Source organism: Culex pipiens, chromosome 3, assembly GCF_016801865.2.
Source record: "Culex pipiens pallens isolate TS chromosome 3, TS_CPP_V2, whole genome shotgun sequence".
In the NCBI taxonomy this organism is placed as follows: domain Eukaryota; kingdom Metazoa; phylum Arthropoda; class Insecta; order Diptera; family Culicidae; genus Culex; species Culex pipiens.
Genome location: NC_068939.1, coordinates 26,581,482 through 26,595,603, shown reverse-complemented (window position 1 = coordinate 26,595,603; position 14,122 = coordinate 26,581,482). Strand labels below are relative to the sequence as shown.

The following is a 14,122-nucleotide window of genomic DNA, read 5'->3' as shown; positions in this document are numbered from 1 at the left end:
TCGATTTCAATCCTGAGATATTCAACGAAATCCGAAAAAACTCCGTGCATTTTTGTCACTTTACATATGAAAGTAGTTTCAATCTTGTCGTGCTATCTTGTCACTCCCTGAAAATTGATGTAAGTGCGACAACTGGCCAAAGGGATTTCAGGTCAGAACGCGTTTGACGCACGTACAAGTTAGACTACCGTAAACATTTGTAATTATAACTCGGGACTCCAGCAACTAACTTCAACCAAACTTCGGGACAATGCACAGAATGGTCAGCCAAACAAAACGTGTTTGTTATTGTTTACATTGCGTGCTTTTGTTTTTGTTTATTCAAGGTCAAACATTAAAACGCGTTTTTTCTCGGAACGTCGAAATGGCGGGTGCGACAAGATAGCACGACGACGTCGACTTTTTAATCATTTCGAGTCTTTTATTTATTCCTCTGTTAGATTTACCATTATTGATTTGTATAATGATTTATAAAATATTGATGCAGTTATGTCAGTTTGATTAAATTGTACGGACGATTTTTCTTAAGTTCATCAAACTAAAATCATTCCATGGCCTTGCCAGAATCCGTCTCCAAATACCCGGAAGTAAACAAAACGGAATTAAATTCATTAAATTCCGCTTTTATCTTCATTAGGTTAAGCAGCTGAGCGCGATGAGCTTAACTGTCTTCGCCCCGCCGGGTGGACATTCTCCATTTTGCTGCTGTCAGTGTTGTGAAGCAGATGGTACGATACGGTCAATCTGTTGCTAGAGCATCAGGCTCCGGTGCTGCGTGAGGCCCTAAATTCAATTTATCACACGCCAAGATGGGACTGGGAACCGTCTGGTTGGTTACTGGCGGTACCACACTGTAAGTGAACTTACCAAGTTACGGCACCCAGGTCCACGAGATTAACGATGGCAGGCCAGGTCGGAACTGTACGGTGAGCTGCAATTAATTGTACATGATTTTCCGGGTTTGTACATTAGGGATAAAACTTAGCTTTGAAGATATATTTTACCGCAGCTATTTGACATGCTTTATCTGCTTTAAATGAAAATTAAAGGGTTAAAGGAAAATCAAGATCTATTTGTGAAAAGATAGACAACAACAAAACTAATCATTCTATAGATGGAATTCAACTAAATTTTCTATGGCCAATTTCCCCATTCAAGGACATTGGAATGCATAAACCAGTTGTCATTTCTTCTACACAAACAACCACCTCAGAATTCCAACGAGATTAGATTCTCATGTTCCAAAGCTATCACAATTCATCCGTGACGGTATCAATAGTCAATCGTTTGGATAGGCTCCGTATTGAGAATGATCACTCAATATCAATATAATCTCAATCTTATACATCATCCTTTTCCACAATTCCTAATGAAATCTGAATTCCTCAGTATAAGGTTTCAGTTGTTGTCCATTGATGCCTTCCGTACGTAACCGGTAAAGGAAGAAGCTAAATTACCTCGTTGAATAACTGCTCGTTGTGCAGCCTGAAATTGATTTTTCCGGACACACCTTGAACTTCCAAAGACATTCCAAAGTCTCTGACGGCATTTTTATGGCTGCTTTAGTCCCCCCGTTCAGACCTAGCCTAGATCCGGCAATATTTTCCCCCCATTTTTCTAATATTTCCACCCTCTAATGATGTGCAGCTTCCGTTACGGCTTCGCCGTGTCATCCCGCGGCTTGTAAACGAACCTAATTTTCCCGGAAAAGGTGAAACCTGATCGGAAAACATAAACCCGGTACCGCCGCCGTCGTTTTGTTTCTCTCGAAAGAAAACCCTCGTCGGTTGTTGATGTGCGGAAAATTTTTGGGTTTGTGCAAGTTTTCCACCTACGCCAAAAGCCGACGACGACGTGATGTCAAACAAACGACATTTGCATACATTCCGGCGGATCATCATTTGCGTGGGCGGGTGGTGCTGTTTTAAGGGAGAGCCGTGTTGCTGGAGAGCGAGTGCGTAGATGGCGCGCGCTATAAATACAAATGGGCCGTAGCCCGTAGACCGGCCTAGGGGTAATATACCTGCTGGTGCCCGCTGTCTGGGACTACATTTGGGGGGTTGAATTTCGAGACAGACTGTGTGAGTGAATGATTGGGGTTTCATTGGGGTTCGGAAAATTGATATTTCATCAGATGCGATGGGGTCGTGTTGGGCGACAGTTATTCATTTTTAATTTGAAAGGAGAGTATTTTCTACCGAAAAAGGATCCTAATTATTCATTTCATCAAACTTTGCACAAAAACTAACTATGGTAGACACCATGCCTAGAAAAAACCAATTGCTCAGTTTATCGATCTGAGTCGAGAGGTTTTAAGATATGTACACCTTCCCATACACAGAAAAAAAATTGAATTTTGGAATGTTGAAAATTTTGTAGGTTGATTATTACCTCTTTTTTGAGTAATATTACATAAAAAAAGTGTAACAATGTGAACCTGATCAATATTCATCAAAAACTGATGAAAATTCATCATCTGGGGTAAAATTAATAATTTTTTTGACACAATATCTGTCACCATTTCCTGATGAATATTACCATCATTTTTTTTTCTGTGTATTTACAACTGATCTTGTCACAGTCGTGGGATTCCAATTATCACGGCAAGTTATTGGCAGCCCAGTTGAACCGGTTCCGTTAATTCACATGGGTCGTTCTCTCTGTTGTCTTGACCACTCTTTGGGGGAAAAATACTAAAATTTATCCCATCTTCGATTAGCATTTTTTACAGTTTTCAGAAACTAAAGGTAATTTCGCACAAAAATTTATATTTGAAAGTTCAATTCTAGACTTTTTTGATTAGGTCCTATACTGCCCATGTTCGCATAAATGTCCCATATGCAAAAACAGCAACCTGAGAAAAACGCATTTGAAGTTTGTCTCACACATAAGGCTACGTGTTAAGTTTTCACGAAAAAACTGGATTTCCTCCTGATTTCTAGAACAAAGTACTGGATGTTATAGGCTTTTTGGAAAGAGCACACGATTTTGAACCAAACTGCATCAATAACTCAAAATCGATGAAAATGCATATGGGACATTTATGCGATCAGGGGCAGTATAAACATATGAAACACAATAGTTTATAGGTCTTATTCAAAATAAACTCTAGAATTTGACACGTTTATAAGAGTAGTTAGCTGAAAAAGGGTGACTACAAATTTAAATTTCGGAAAAAATGTAGTTATTTCAACCGATCATTATTATCTCTTGAACACAAATGATAGGTTATTAGTGGAGATTTTAAGGAAAAATAGATTAAGGATCGAAAAAAAGACAAACGTTTGAAAATGTCGTATAAAAATATATCACGCAGAGCCTATGTCTAGTAAATATTCATTGAATTTTACTCAACAAATTCTATAATGGAAGAGATTCTTTAACAAGAAAAATTGTGAAAAAAAAACATTTTTATGAAAATGGTCATAAGTTAAAAATTATAGCGTCAAAAGTTTTTTTTCTTTTCATTATAAATTTTCAGTATTTAACTGTTAGTTTATCGCTCTTATTTAAAAAGGTCATTGCGATAAAAACATTAACTATCAAAATGTTTCGTTTATGCGCCGTTTATTTTCAAAATGCAGTTATTTTGAAATTGATTTTTCAGTCTCTGAACAATTTTTCGTAAAATCTAACCCATAACCAATTATTTACGGCCAACAGAGTTTAAATTATTCAAAACGACCAGGAAAAACTTTTGCTAGAATCACCCTAATGACAAAACAAAAAAAAACGAGTCTGATTATTTGGACCAAGGAACCTCTTGATCATTGTTGGGACATTTCCAAATTTGAAGTTGTAACTTTAATATGAATCTGCTGCATTCTGAATAAAGGTTAATCCTCATTTAGTTGAAAATTTGTGGCAGCCTTGACCAAATCGCCATTTTGTGTCATTGGTTCACCCATACAAGGCTTCATACACTTTTTGCTGCTGTATTGTAAACAAAAATATTGTGCATAAATATTCGAAAATCTGTTTCTTTTGGAGGAATTTTTCGATCGATTTGATGTCTTCGGCAAAGTTATAGGTTTTTTAGAGGACTATTCAGACAGAAATAGGTACACGGAGAAGTACAAACCAAAATTCGGCCACCGAGTTATGATTTACTTTTAATTGCGATTTTTGGAAAAATAATTGGAATATTACTAAAATTTGTCCTAGTGTTTTTGATGTAACATAAATTTTGTAATTCTTTGTTGATGGAGAAAACTACCTTCCTCATCTCAATAAAGTAATGCTATAAAATCACTCGAAAAAATAAATTTTTAATTAGACCTCCTAGACCCACCTTCATGTGTACATATCGACTCAGAATCAAATTCTGAGCAAGTGTCTGTGAGTGTGGTTGGATAAAAATAATTATCTCGGGACTGTCTGATCCGGTTTTGTCTGTTTTGGCCTCATTCGATCCATCTTGGGGTCCCATAAGTCAATACCTATAAATGGTGATGTTTAGTTACACGGAAAGGGGATCCATCGCCAAATCGCGATAAAGTTCGCTAAAACTAGCGAAAAATGTCGCTAATTTCTCAGCCTGCACAAAAATTACCTAGAATCGCTATTTTTTTTCGCTGGTTTGGAAACCGATGAAATTCTACCAAACCAGTGAAAAAAAAAAACACTGGTTTGGTGAAAAATGTCGCTGTTTGGGGGATCAGTTTTGCTAGAATCAGAAAATTTTCTCGCTGATTTGGAAAAAGCGGCAGGGCACCAAAATCAACCAGGAGATTATTGTACTGGTTTTGGGAAACAATTCGCTGGTCCAGCGGATTTCTTCACTGGACCAGTGTTCTTTTACGCTGGATCAGCGTTTTCTATCGCTGACGTCCGGGTGTTTTTTCCGGCGGCAGCAGCTCGTACCAAAATCAACCAGTAGATTATTGTGCTGGTTTTGGGAAACAATTCGCTGGTCCAGCGGATTTTTTCACTGAACTGGTGTTCTTTTACGCTGGACAATTTTTGAAAAATGGAATGTAAAGTTTTATAAAAAAAAGTCTAGGTGGTGTAAAGAAAGACACAGTTTTGAACAAATGTTGTTTTTTTCCAGCGCGTGACCGGTTACCGACCTAAAAATCTTAAAGTTCCGTTCCGGTTGACGGAGGTTTACGGATGGAACAATCGTCAGAAAAGATTTCGAAGTAACGGAAGCAGAATTAAAAGAAAGTCCAACCAGGTTGTACTTACTTGCCACAGCACAAACTGTTCCGCGGCCATGGTCAAGTTCCTCGCCTACGATTCTTGCTGCCACCTGCGACAATTTGTGCACTCATCTATGCAGCAGTACAAATACATCTCCAGCTTCACTGCACCATATTTTTCTGCTGCGAGAACTTTATGGAAACGTGCTTCTTTTCATTGAAAAGAACCATTACCTGTTGAGTATGTATTTTAATGCTGAACACTTGATGCAGAACTTTTTCATGCTTTTTGCCTTCCTCACCTCACTGAGGCAAGGCTATAAAATCACTCAAAAATTGAACTTTTTAAATAAGCCTCCAAGATATACCTTTACGTATACATATCGGCTCAGAATCAAATTCTGAGCAAATGTCTGTGCGTGTGGATGGACGTAGAATTTTTTTTCTCACTCACTTTTCTCGGAACTGGCTCGACCGATTTTGTCCGGATCTTTGTTTTTGGATTAATCTTCAGGTTCTTTAAGTCTTTTTTAAATTTCATCCGGTTTGGTGCAGTACATTAAAAGTTATGTTCGAAAAACTGTTTTGGTTGATAATAAAAAGGGTAATTATTTACATAATTTGAAAGCTCCGGCGAAAGGCTGTCGGAACTTTCCGCTCAGTGCACGCACACAAACACTGCAGTGCTTTCAAATCGTTCAATAAATTTATCATAGATGGCAGCACTCAGATGTATAGTGTCTTTACTAAGTAAGCGTTAGCCAAAACTTTCGTAGTGTGAGGTTGTAAGGCTTTTAGGAGGAAGGCAGCAACCACCTTCTGGTGGATTAAGTAACGTTTTTGTTTTGAAAAAAAACCCCTGAAGCAATTCGATTGCCACAAATCGCTTCCAAACGTGAACAATAACAAACATTTATGACGGCTGTCGGAAGGATGTGTATCAAACCAGCGAAAACTTTCGCTGGAAAAGAAACCGTTTCGGAAATAACAAACCAGCGAAACCAAGTTGCTGGATTTGATTTCGCGCAACCACCTTTTTCAGCGAAAAATTTCGCTGGTTTAGAGAAAAATTTCGCTGATATCAGCAAAACCAACCCAGCAAAATTCGGTCGCTGGTTTGGTGATCGATCCCCTTTCCGTGTAGGTATTTTAAAAGTTATGCTTAAAAAACAATTTTAACTAATGTCCGGAACATTTGAAAAAGTTTGTTTTTGTAAGAAAAACCGTCATGCTATACATTTATGGAAATGTAATTAGACATTTCCAACGAGGATCTGACAACCCTATCAAAACGACAATTTGGTCCGTAATCCTACTTCTCTTTGGCTCAAAAATTGCGGGTTTTGTTCCCTAAAACAAACAAAACTTAAACATATGAATTTCGATTTTTTTAAAAGTTAATAAAAAAAATCTTATGTAAAAATAATTGCGTGCTTATTTTTTTAATAGTTTCTATCAATACCTACAACAGAAGACACCAAGAAATTCCGCCAAAAGATAAAAAATCGAATATTTTTACCATTTCTGTAGCGAAGACTGCGAAAATTGTATTTCAATTATTCAAAATAACAAAAAGTGTCTTGATCAAGCAATGCTACCTCTACTTTACTAAACAGTTACCATTTTATGCCACCATTCAAGCAGAAGAGTCAAACCGGTTTCGGCTTCAAACGCAGATTACCCAAGATTACTACACATGAGTCAACTGTCTTATCGAGCAAAAACACCACAACCCAAAAACCAGCTCAGTTGTGGAGGTTATCTCGTCGAGACGGTCTTAACTTTGTGTTCTATTTTGATTGAAAACAAATCTCGACCGCGTTCTGAATCTGAGCGCTGCGTATTCTTGCAACAGTTCAATGTAACGTCTCGTTCGAGCTAAACGTGTTCTGCGCAAGTTCAACCATGAACTTCACCGTTGCGCTGCTGTTGACGATCGGCGTCGCCGTCGCGCAGCTGTTCAAGGTCATCGACTCGCAGCAGTGCGGCGCCCGGAAGGTGACCATCAACGAAGTGATCGTACGGGGACGGGACACCGTACCGGGGAGTTTCCCCTGGCACGGGGCCATCTACCACCGGAAGGGCCGCTCGGATAGCTACGCGTGTGGTGGAACGTTGCTGAACGCCCGGTTCGTCATGACGGCCGACCATTGCGTCAAGGACGACAACGGGTTCGTGTTGTCGCCGAAGCGGATCTTTGTACGGCTCGGGCTGAACAATCTGAACGCTCCAAATCTACGGAATACGCAGCAGCACGAAGTGCTGACGATTCACCGGGTTCCGGAAGCTAACGGGAAGAAGAACGACATTGCGTTACTGGAGCTGAGTACCGAAGCTCAGTTTGATGAGTTCGTTCAACCGGCTTGTGTCAACCAAGAACCGGCCATAACCGGACTGCTCGGTACGGCCGTCGGCTGGGGCTTCACGGAGAGTGACGAATTGTCGCCGGTGTTGAAGGCCACTCGGATGCCCGTGGTGGACACCAGCCAGTGCATCGAGAGCAACCGGGACACCTTCGGGCTAGCCCTGGACAGTACCCTGTTCTGTGCCGGCTATACCAACGGGAGTACGGCCGTCTGCAATGGGGACAGCGGCGGAGGGTTGCACGTGAAGAGAGGATCGGCTTGGTTTGTGGTTGGAATCATTTCGTTTACGACACCGCGAGATGCCGACAGTAATCTGTGTCGGGTTGACAGCTACGCGGCCTTTACGAATGTGGTCGTGTTTGTGCCGTGGATTCGAAGTGTGGTTGGGTCGTTGCCGGAGGCGAGTAGTGGTAAGTGGAAACTGGGTGGTGTGTTTTGAATACCGCTTCAAAAGCTTGCATAACAATGTGCGTTTCTGTCGTATATTGTTAGGCCAAAATTACCCTTATGCCAAACTTTATAGTTTCATGAATATAAGCAAAGCAATCCACTTTAACGACCCCCGGGTCTTTTGTGGGCTCTGTTGCAAGTTTCTGCTCATTTCTAGGCGTCCAAAGGTTATGTGTGGTGAGTCACTCAAAACCTCTTTTACGCTAATGGACCGACGTTTTACTTCCTCATCCGATAGAAGGCGTGGTCAGGCAAATCTCGTCTCGAAAAATGCCACCGGGTCCGTCTGGGATTGAACCCAGGCCATACTGGGGTTTGGAGGCTACCACGCTAACCACTAAACCACCGGACCCGGCATAGTTTTATGAATATCTCAGATGTTATTCCGATTCTCGGAGTCACGAGTTCATGTTTGACAATCTGAATCTGATCAAAATAACAAAAAAAAAGGATGTCACATTTGACATGATGGCTTTCTATCTGCACTCTGCATCCAGTCAATATTTCGGGCAAAGCAGATTTTCAAGAGAGGTTTTTAGATTTGCTCAAATAACGGTTCTTATTTTTTAAATGCACTTAACTTTAAATATTTGAACGTAGAATATTATTGTTGTACAATATATACGTTATCTGACATTCTTCAGTTGGATTTATTTTTATTTTTTATTTCGCTTTGTGGCAGCCATAATAAAAAATGTAGAAAAACCAATCATTCAATTTGATTTACGTGCCATTAAATTGTTATTCAAGAAATGGAATCAAACAATGTCAATAGTTCAGTAATTCTAAAGAATTTTGCTATTTTTGTAATGTCTTTTGATTTTTTTCTAATTTTTTTTTTCAAAGTTGTAGGTAGTTGTCAGAAAAATAAGTATGCAAAAAAAATCTTTTTTTTTTAAATTCGCGTTGAAAGCGGGATTTTAAAAAATATTGGACTTTAAAAAGGTAACTATTTTGTTAGAGTTGAGGATGGTGCAAAATCATGTACAGGAAAAAAAATATTAGATTTTTCATCAGCTTACTTCATAAAACAGCTGTTGTCGTTTTACTGAGATTTAGTAAAGAAATAATTTTCTAAATATTGCCATAACAAAGCTCATCCTGAATAACACATTCACCGAAAGTTGAATCAGTTATATAATGGCTTAATCCATAAAGTACATCACGCTAAAATTAGCCAAAATCCCCCCCACCCTTTTTAGAGCGTGACATACTTTATGGATGACGCCTAAAAAAATAAAAAATAAAAAATTTCATTTGCTAATTTATTGGAACTATTCGATTTATTGGAAATTTGCAATCATTTATCTATATTTCATAAAACATTGGAATGAACAAAATCTTTAAAAATCGAGTTCGTTATTTGACATGTTTTACAACTGCTTTCAAATTGCCTGTTAAAAATCATGTGATTGAATAAAAAAAAATCGATGATTAAATATAGTGAGGAGCAGGGATGCACAAATTCCAAAAAATCTTTTTCGCTCTCGAACTTCTCGAAGTAAATCACAGAAGATTTTCTATGACTCACTTTGTTAGTACCACTGAAATTCATTTATTACGTTTTGTTTACAAACATGTGACAGGTCATTTTTCGACGTGCGACGTTAAACATGAAAGTGTAGTAGTGAAATCGGTGTTTCGCCGAATAATCCAGATGATGATTTTAAGAGTTTCCTTTTATCGATCTTTCGTGCGCAAAAGAAGAGAGCCAAGATTCTTTCGATTTTTTCTCTTGATGAGCGTCAAAAGATTTTCTTTAGATTAAGATTCTTTCATTGTTGGTGAGGAGCAATTTGACACTAAATTATTTAAAATTTCGCGGCATTTCGCGGTATTTACCAAATTTCGATTACCTGGCTTCGTGAAAAAGCGAAAAATCACTAGTCTAGATCTCATAAATTTATTTTGAGATTCAAATCATATCTTCAATAAAACATGTCTTTTAAATGTTCACCGTTTTTGAATTGTAAGCATTTTCTCAATTAAGAAATATTTAACGTTGAAAACCAAACATAACAAAATATTTTCAAAGAGAGGTCAAACCTCGGGTCAAACATTAAAACTCGTTTTTCTCGAAACGTCAAAAAGCGACAAACGATAAGTTATCACGCTCACATCGATTTATTGACCAGTAAAAAAATTGAAAATAAAATTGAAAAATCAATTTCAATCCAACATTTATTAGCCCATTTTTCAATTTCACCAGCCACTCTCGATCAACTCTGAACTTGTGTCCTGCCGTTACTGGCCAGTGCGGACACAACGTTAAACCCGATTCATTTCAATTATTCCGTCACACGATAATAACGAAAGTGGAACCATATCGAACGCCCATATGGGTCGGTTTTCGGGCCAACCAGCACATGCGTTGGATCCTCTTCCTGGGTGTTTTTTTTTTCGTTCCCCCCAGATTGTCGTCGCCGACCCAAAATGCCACATACCGGGACCATTTTTTTTGTTGAGATTATTTGTTTCGGGTTTGTTGGCCTTCGGTCGGTCGGCCCTCGCGGGCTTCAGCCCCCGAAATGCTGGCCATTTTTAGTTCTCTCAACATTCGAAAAAACGAAAAAAAGGACCGAGCAATCGTACTCCAAAAACCGACGGGATCTCCCCGTTTGCTGTCCGGAGCAAAATGTGCCCATTTTTGGAAACAAGGAACACGCTTCGGAAAAATGTGGGTTATGTTGCTGCCTAAGGAAATTCCATGTGAAAACCCAAATTTCAACGAAATTAATTTTAGGAAAAAAATGTTTTCATTTCTTATAAATTTAAGTTATTGTAAATTTTTATCAAAATAAACATAATTAAATACGTCTTAAATCATTTAAAATTAATGAAAAAAACATTTATAACTGTTTTCGCGTGGAACTTCAATATAGCTGTGCGAACTTGTTGATGGCATTTTTGTGCTGTTTGAAATTTTATCATGAATAAAGGATGATTGCGAGCAGGGTCATGAAAGGAAGCACCATCTCTCGAAGAAGAATGAAGGTAACAAAAAACAAGAAGTAGAAAACGACGCCCTTCCCGGGCCAAATTGAATTACACACAGACAAAGATTATGTTGTCTCACCGAGACTTGACCTTTTGTCTGCGAGTACAATTTGTACGAATTTGCATATGTTTTTGACACGCGGTGCGTATCCTTCGGCACGTCCCCAGTTTCTTTTTTGCGCCAACATGCCGGGATGCCCTTAGAGTTAGTTAGAGTTGGGTTGGGCGCTCTGGACCGTACAAGGATTAGGCAGGGTGGGACAGATATCCGTGATTCTTGGAAGTTGTACTTTTATAAACATTGGTACATTTTTTTGAAGATGATTAACTTATTTTGCTCTTTCTTTTCTTAGATGAACGGTACCACATTTCTTCAACTGAGGTTAGTATTGCTAAGTTAAATTCATTAAGGGGTTACATACATGTAGAAAATCAAAAATTTCATATTTCAGAAAATTTAATAAATCCACTTAAAAGATGATTTTCAATCACTCCTGAAAGTTTCATGAAGATATTCCATGATTTAACTGAGTAAAAGACGATTTACATTCAAAATTTTGCCATGCGCAAAGCGAAATGTCGAACTTTGTGAGTGTTTTTCTCTGAACACCGAGTTGATTTACGGGTGCCACGATATCTCGCGATGGGATGGACCAAATTGGCTGAAATTTGAGATGAAGACTTGCAAGACATATCCCGTGTGCATGACGAAGTCCGATTTTGAAATTTTGCTTTTTAAAAAAATACAAAAATCAAAAACTGGCGATTTTTTATATGAAAAACATAAAAATATTTTTATCTTTTTTTCAAACAAACTTTTTGAAAATCGGGATTTGTCATGCACACAGGACCGGTTTAACGAGGCTTCACCAAAATTTTGATCAAATTTGGTCAAAGCAGTGTGGAGATATCGCGGCACCCGTTTTTTGAAACTGCTAACTTAAAATGGCTGTATCTTGGCAATGATACAACCAAATATCTTCAAATTTATTTTGATAATAGTTGAAAATATATATTTTAATGCCCTTAAAACAGATTAAAAAAAGTTTAAGTGTGTGGCCAAACCAACCTCTTACATTTTTGTCGATTTACATATATGTAACCCCTTAATAATAATAAAAAGATCTCACAAATCTTGATTTTATGAATTTTATATTTTTGAAAATGTTTTTTAAAGAGCCAATAATATTGAAGATCTGATAACTCCCAGGAGGAGTATAAAATTTAATTAACTACCGTTAAATTTAATTGACCTCAATATTCCAGCTCAACTGGTTCGAAGCGGTCGAGTACTGCAACCGGCGTGGCATGCAACCGGCCATCCTGGACAGCCAGGCCAAGCATGATCTGGCGGTGCGCGAGGCCCAGGCCACCGGACGGCAATCGTCGGGCTTTTTTGGCCTCTGGCTGGGCGCCTCCGATCTGGCCAAGCATCAATCGTACGTGTGGCAACCGACGGGTGCACCGGTCCTGTGGGCCAAGTGGAGCGCGGGAGAACCATCTGGACCACCGGAACACTGCATGACCCTGTACTACTGGCCGGAAAGGCAATTTGACTGGGAGACGAATGACGCTCCCTGTGACACGACGCTGTACGCAATGTGCCAGGAGCGATCAACCAAGAAACCGAATGGTATGTTGGTGTTAATTAAATTTCAACCAATTTTTATTAATTTTTGAAAATTTTCAGTTCAACCATGTGTCAACTGCAATGTTCAGTATCATATATCTTCGAATGAGGTAAATTTATTCTTGTTAACAAAAAAAAAATATCTCAAATTAACTCACCCTTAATTTCCAGCTCAACTGGTTCGAGTCGATCGAATACTGCAACCGCCGTGGGATGCGTCCCGCCGTCCTGGACAGCCAGGCCAAACACGATCAGGCGGTGCGCGAAGCCCAAGCCACCGGACGGCAATCGGCGGGATTTTTCGGCCTTTGGGTCGGGGCTTCCGATTTGGCCAAAACTGGTTCGTACGTGTGGCAAGCGACGGGAGCACCAGTCACCTGGGCCAAGTGGAGCCCGGGGGAGCCATCCGGGCCGCCGGAACACTGCATGACCCTGTACTACTGGCCGGAACGGCAATTTGACTGGGAGGCGAATGACGCGCCCTGTGATACCACGCTGTATGCTTTGTGCCAGAAGGAGGTTGCGAATTGAGGAAGGTCATGCCCACAAAAACACCGTTTCATAGTTGTTTACGTGATCGTTGGATTCCTCGCAGTTGAGGTTCTCGGATATTTATAGAAGTCATTGCCGTGTATTTTTATCGAACCATACTCATAATAAAATCAAATGACGTCATTACTACATTTCCTGTCAATGACAAAGTATTGTGTTCTTATCTAGCACGTGGACACTTTCTTGGAAAGTACGGACACCCATGTCCCGCTTGTCCATACAAAATGAAACCTGAAATTGTCCACGTCGTTTGATAATAATTTAATTTTTTTATGACATTAATTACTCAAATTTTGCTCTATGAGTTTCATGGAGAAGCAGCATTCAAACAGCATTCAAACTAGTAGTAAAATTGTATCTTTAAGATTTTGGGAAAAAATCATGTAACGATCGTGAGCATTTTACTCTCTGATTCATTTAGGTAAAGTTTGAACTTCGATAACGCCACTCAGTTGAGATGATCTTATTGGTGAATCGGTTGAAATGAACTCGAAGATTGGAGGTCTTGTAGTCATGAGTCTCAGAACTTCGCCTCCCGGCTGTCCTAAGTGTGAAGATATGGCGCGGGGAGAGGGTGCCAAATATATATTTAACGGGATTCGAACCAGCGACGTCTGGATTCTTAGTTCAGTACGCGGTCCGATTGAACCATAGAGGATGACAGGCTTGATGTTACCTATCGATAAAATAGTAGCCGCTGCTGAAGTTAGTTAATGTTATCAATAGGAATGAGTGGGTCGCACTGCTTTTTGACAAATATCCGCAGGATTTTTTTTTGATATTGTTACGTCTGATTTGTCCAACTTTTGGCAGAAGACGTTGTCTTTTCATAACGGTTCAGCTTGAACTATATTCATTGATCAAATTTCAGCTCATTTATGCAACGCGTTTGATATAATGAGAGAAAAGGTCGTTGACCACCAGAGGTCTCAATACAAGTTGAACGCGTATTTGCCCCGAAGACAAATATGCACCTTATTCGGATG

The 14,122-nt window shown here is 39.3% G+C and overlaps 1 pseudogene; it reads left to right on the top strand.

Annotated features, from left to right (window-relative positions):
- Positions 1–655: 655 nt before the first annotated feature.
- LOC128093465 (serine protease hepsin-like) lies at positions 656–12,548 on the top strand (annotated as a pseudogene).
- Positions 12,549–14,122: the final 1,574 nt, after the last annotated feature.